The sequence below is a fragment of the Falco rusticolus genome, chromosome 6, assembly GCF_015220075.1.
Source record: "Falco rusticolus isolate bFalRus1 chromosome 6, bFalRus1.pri, whole genome shotgun sequence".
Classification (NCBI taxonomy): Eukaryota; Metazoa; Chordata; class Aves; order Falconiformes; family Falconidae; genus Falco; species Falco rusticolus.
The window spans coordinates 862,837-868,929 of record NC_051192.1 but is presented as its reverse complement, the minus strand read 5'-3'; positions in this window follow the sequence as shown (position 1 = coordinate 868,929).

Sequence of the window (6,093 nt, the reverse complement as noted above, 5' to 3'; positions counted from 1 at the left end):
CTGGTTATAAAGCAAAGATGGGCCGGGCAGGGCTTCTCCGCCCCCCCCCCCCCACCACCCCCCGTGAAATCTGTGAAGACTGAGGGGTGAAAGGGGCGGTGTGTCTGTACATCAGGCACACTCTGTCTATAGAAGCACACAGCAAGGCTTTTCTCCTTGCTGAACAAAGACCTGGTACACACAGGTAGTAAGTATGGAGCTCTTCTGCCTGTATGCAGAATATAGGCTGTCTGTAGAGCAGAGAGATGTCTCTGCCCTTAGAACATACACTGCTCATTTGCACAACAGGTCCAGAGAGGCAGGGGGAGTGGGGGTGCTCTTGCCCGTACACAGGTGACACCCTCTTTGTGGAGCACAGGCAGAAGGGTGAGACAAGGCAAGGCTTCCAGGAGGCTGGCACTTATCAGAGCTCCCCTTTGCAGCTAGGTAGAGGCACTCTTCTGCCAACCTGACCTGAAGCCTCAAGTGGCTTGCAGCTCCATGATGCTCCAGGGAGGCTGGTGAGGCTCATCAGGCCCTCACCCCCGTGACATCAGGCACCATTCAGGGGGAAAAGCTGGTGGCCATGGCAGGACTCTCCTCAGGCAGTCTCAAATAGGAGCAAACGCATCCTGCTGCCTCCATCGGGCTGGTGGCACAGTCAGGGCTTTGGCTCCTATGACCACAGGACCCTTTCTTGAGGAACACGAGGAACACAGACTGCCAGTCCAGGTGTCCCTGGGCCTCCTTGACTGAGTGGGTAAGAAAGTCCCTGCTAGCAGGCTGGCTAACCTGGTGAGGAAGGAATGCAACCACACAAACCAGAACAGACTTCTCAGACTCTGCAGGCAGGGGACAGGGGGCAGTGAGGAGGTGGCCAGGGGACAGCACACATGGAGCAACATCCTCTAACACCCCTGAGAGACATTGTGCAAGTATGCAGGGATGGCTTTTGGAAAGCCACAGCTTAGCTGAAGCCAAACTAAAAAAGGTGAAGGACAACAGAAAGGGCTTCTGGAGGGCGACTGGAAGCCAAAGGAAGGCTAAGGGAAATGCAAGCCACTGCTCAACAGGAAACGAAGCTACTGGCAAAGGACAGTGGAAAAGCTAGAGAAGATGCTACATGGAGTGGGGGGTTGTGGGCAGCAGGGTGGGTGGGTGTTTTTGAGGGGTGTTTACCTCACTTCATACTCTCACTTCTCTCCTTCACTGGAGGAAAAAAAGCCAGATCCTTCTTGAGGGGCACACTGGACCAACAAGGGGCAACAGACAAGTTGCAGACTCTGACTCAAGACAAAGCAAGTTGCTCACCATGAGGGTGCCCAAACATTGGAACAAGCTGCTCAGGGATGATGCTGAATCTCCATCCTTGGAGATACTCCAAACATGACTGGACACAGCCTGGACTAACATCATCTGACTGGGCCAATTCTGAGCAGGAATCAGACTAGATAACATCAGAAGGACCCACCTGACCTACCCCATTCTATGAATCCTTGGAGATTCCTCATTTCACTCCAGCGTTCTCCCAATTAATCACTAGCCATTGCTCATGATAAAAGGCCACATTTGTGGAGCACAGCATTGCTTCTAGGACATCAGGGGATCTGCTAGAGGCAGCAACCCTTCCATCACTTCGACAGAGCTGAAGCATGGCAAACCTAAGGCACACTAAAGCCATTTCAGACAGGTAACAGAAAATAAGGCAGAATTTAAAGGCTACATCTTCCCATCTGAAGCCTGACATGGGCAAGTAAAAACAGTCCTAGAAAGCACAGAGCTGGCAGACATGAGAAGACCCAGGAGAGTTCCTCCTGGGGAAAGCTCCTTCCTCTGCCTTTCTCTCCCCCAGGTGGAAGAAGGAATCACATTCATCTAAACTTGCTTTCACTCTGTTGTGGAGGGCACCCACGAACTCAATGAATTGGTTAGACTGTTGGGCAGTATCTGATACAGAGACATCCCCCTTCCAGGCTAAACAGAAAAATGTTTGTATATATTTTATAGAAATCTACATACAGACACCCATATTTACAGACATCAGTATTTACAGACTTACAGAACAGCAGTACTTTTATAGAAATACCATTCATAAAAACATTCCCATTTAAATATAACTACAGACAGGACTACACTTCAAGCACAGAACCACACACAACAAAGGGAAAGCATGTTTACTCAGGGCAGCTATCTCAGGATGACTCAGCTCTGCAAGGGTCCACAATAACTATAAACCTTGCTAATGGCCTCCCCACAGAGAACAAATGTTCATTTGCTTTTCCTGAATGAAAGATGCTATTACAAGCACCAGATATGACACTGTATATACCAAGCAGAAAGGGGAATCCCTCCACCCTACCAAGTGAATTCACCTTGGGAAGGCAGAGAGGAACCAAAGAGGTTGCCCTTCAGGAATGCAATAAGCCTCAGACAGAATAGGCTGACCGAAGAACAGAGATGAATTCTTATGAAATGCATCAAGTGGAAGGTATTTTGGCCTTGGCTGTTTCCCACATTCTAGCAAGAAGTAATGCATTTCAAAGCAAAGGCTATTCTAGAATTATCTGAGGTGCTGCTGCTAGATAGCCCCACTTTGTGTGGCTGGGTGCAGACAGACCTGTCAGCCAGCCAGCCAGTGTCAGGTACCGGTACTTGGAGGTCACGCATGTAGAAAATACTAGAAGGGAGAACAGGTTACACTGGCTTTCAGTCAGGTCAAAGCACCCTGCACCATCACCAAGTGTGAGTGTGAACACAAGCTACCGCTACGCTAGCTTATGAAATCTGGACTAGGTGCCAGCTAAGCAAGGCATTTGTTTCTACCAGGTTTTACTTCCTTTCCGGTCACCCTCAGAACACTCTTTCTTTGCAACTTTAGTTTCTTACCATCAAGTTTGAAAGTCAAGAACAGATCCCTGCTGTGTATTGCAGAAAAGCCAGCTTGGTGACTAGTCTGCTCTGGTCTCATCTTCGTTTCAAGCTCATCAGAAGGTGCTATAAGAGGCAGAGGAGGGAGCCCTGGGAGAAGGAAGGCATCGACAGCCCCAGCCAGAGGTGACAGCAGCCTGGCACAGCGCCCCCCAGGCAGTGCCTGCCTGCAGCTCTGGCAGGGGTGGGGAAAGCGGAGAGACAGCAGCACCCAAGGCAGAGCACACCCCAGGGACAGTGCTTGACAGGCCAAGGCAGGCAAGCCTTGCCCAGCCCCGATGGCCCCTTGCCTCAGCCCTGCCCCAAACCACACCTGAAGCCAACAGGGCACAGCTGCCAGGCCGGCTCCCCTGGGACAGAAGCCGACAGGCCAAGCCTGGTCAGGCCCTACGAGAGCAGCTTCCCCCCTGAGGGTACCTTTCCCCGCACCGAGGTGGCTCTGCCACAGCGGAAGCAGGGCAGCTCACCAGCTCCAGCTGCCTGCAGGGAGACTCCGGTCGCACACTGGATTAGAACCGGGCCCTCAGGGGCTGGGCCAGACAGGGCCCACAGGGGCGCCTCAGGGGAGCCTCAGCGGTGAGGCGGGCCGGGCCGGGCCGGGCCGTCAGGGGCCGAATCGGGCCGGGCCCTCAGGGGCGGCCTGAGGCCGGGCCGACCCGCGCCCTTAGGACCGGTTTGGGCCGGTTTGGTCTGCGCTGGTGTCCCCCAGCCTCCCTCTCCTACGCCACAGCGCCTCCCCATTGGCCAGCGGCCTCGACCCCTCTGGGCGCAGCCAATGGCGAGCGCCCTGGCGCCCGTTGCTAGGCGACAGGGCCGCGCGCCCCAGCGCAGCCCAGGGCCTCCTGCCTGTCCCGGGCCCGCGGCCACCCCGCGCCAGGCTGGGCCCATCCGCCCGGTGCTGCCCGGCGCGGCACGGCACGGCACGGCACGGCACGGCATGGCCCCGGCGCGGCAGAGCAGGAGCGGGAGCGGGAGTGCTTGGGGCCACAGGGCGGGTGAAGGCTGCGCACAGCTCAGCGCAGCAGCAGCGGCTTGGCCCCGGGCGACAGCATGTTTGGTTCCTCCTTGGCTCTTCCCAGCCTGAGAGGAGCTCTTCCATGTCACTGTCAACAGCGTTCATGTTGGCTCCCTGGAGCAAATCATGGAGGAGTACAGTGGGAATAAACTTGATGAACGTCTGCAGCTGAGCATGTGGATATTGTACCTTCCCTTGCTGGCCCAACACAGCCTTGGTCCTGGGGGTGCTTTATTTAACACATACTAATAACCAGTTACAGTGTTTGAGGGAAAAAATGCATATCCCAAAGCCGTCTGTTAACCTCTAAAACACCCTATGTGTGTAAATTATCTTCATTGAATACTTTGACCTCTGCCCATTATCAGCCTGGTACAAAAGTTCAGTGTTTCACTGTTCAGTGGCTGGTTGTGGCCCTTGAGCAGCGACTGGGGGGAAACACTGCCCAAAGCTCCGGCTGGCGTGCGGGGTTTGCTTCAGCTGCTCGCAGCACTGGATCTTCAGATCCTACAGAAACAGCTCTGGAAAGCTCCTGCATTATGGTATTTCACAGTCACCCACCTGCTTTGGCCTCCTGGAGCACCCCTGGGGCCAGTCCAGTGTGTCCTGCCAAGGCTGCCCAGGGAATTCCCAGTTGCTCGTTGTCCTTTCAATGCCTATAGCAAGCCATAGTGAAGACTTGAGTTTGATATTTCAAACCAGCTGGGCTCAGGCATGTGGTCCCTTCCCTTTCTGCTCACATTCTTGTGCATATTGTATGAAATAATACATATTTCTCCCTTAGTCTGCTTATTAAAAGTATTTGTCCAATTTCCCCAATTTTGCAGCCTCGTCCAGCCACCTGCCCCACTGGCTCCTCTGTAAGGGAAAGTTTTCACATTATCTTCCTGTCTTGCACTTGATGCCCCCAGTCTCTGTGTCCCTTGGGTTCGGGGCAAGTGTTTATTCCTTTCCCTGCTGCAGAGCCCTCCCTGTTCCTGCCTGCCAGCCTGCTGCAAAATGTACCCGTAGTGCTCCGAGCCAGAAGGACACACACCAGTGGCGCAGACGCCACCATTATTCCAATGTAGCTGGCTCACGTAGCCTCATCACCACACTCAGTGCTGCCCAGGGCCCCCATCCTGCCCTGGGGCTGGGACATAAGCTGCTGCAGGATTGGAGAGCAAAGCTATGACGATGGAACGTGCCCCCTGCTGCAGCCATGAGGAGGCTGGCTGGGGGCTCAGGGCCAGAGCTGACGGTGGCAGCTATCAGAGCCACGAGGGGCCGGGAGCGAGGCAGTCCTGCCTCCTGCGCCGCATTGCACCAGAGCCTTGTGCATGGCAGCAGCTGCAGAAGGCCAAGCATCACATATAAGGCCTGGCTGAAATGGGCACTTCTTCAATGGGTCACTATTCCATAGCAATATGCATTCCCGCATTGCTCCTTTTCTTTTCCTGGTGTTTGACGCCGTGTGGTTTTGTTGGGTATCCAAGTCAGTGTGTTAAAAAGAAGTAAATGCTCTGCATTACAGAGAGGGGAATGACTGACTCCCATGGACTCCAGACTAAAACAAAAAGCAAAAACATAAAAGGAAACCAAGTGGCTTGGGAAGTCTCATTATTTTAGGCCATTTTTGTTACCTTGGCATAGCCAGTCTCCTGAGACACTGGAAGCAGTTTGCCCTGCAGTTTGCCTGCCCTTGTCTTGGGGGGCATCTCCGTCTATGAGAGATTTCTCATCCCCACTGTTTTCCAGTAGCTGGCACATCCTGGATGCCAGCTGCCCTTGTGCCTGCTGCTGTGGCCAGCTCATGTGGGGGACACTGACTTACTGTGCAAATAAAGGGGATGAGAGGCCGCCCAGCTGGATGGGTACAGGCCTTCGCCATTACCCCCGTGTGTAAGCCAGTGCCGCTTGCCACCGCACCGGCACTGGCCCTGCACGGCTCAGAACGGCTCCGGGCTGCCCACATCTGCTGAGAACCTCCCGCGGCTCCCGTCGGCCACCAGGTAACCCTTGGTACAGGGTTTGGCCGCACCTGTGCCACTCGCAGCTGCCTTCACCTCCACAGGAAGGAGGAAGAGCAGGAAGAAGGGGAGGGAAGGAGGAAGAGAGAGAGGGAGGGAAGGAAGGAGGCTGCATTCGGCAGCTAACTCCAGCAGCTAGAGCCAGAGTGGCTGCTAGTCACC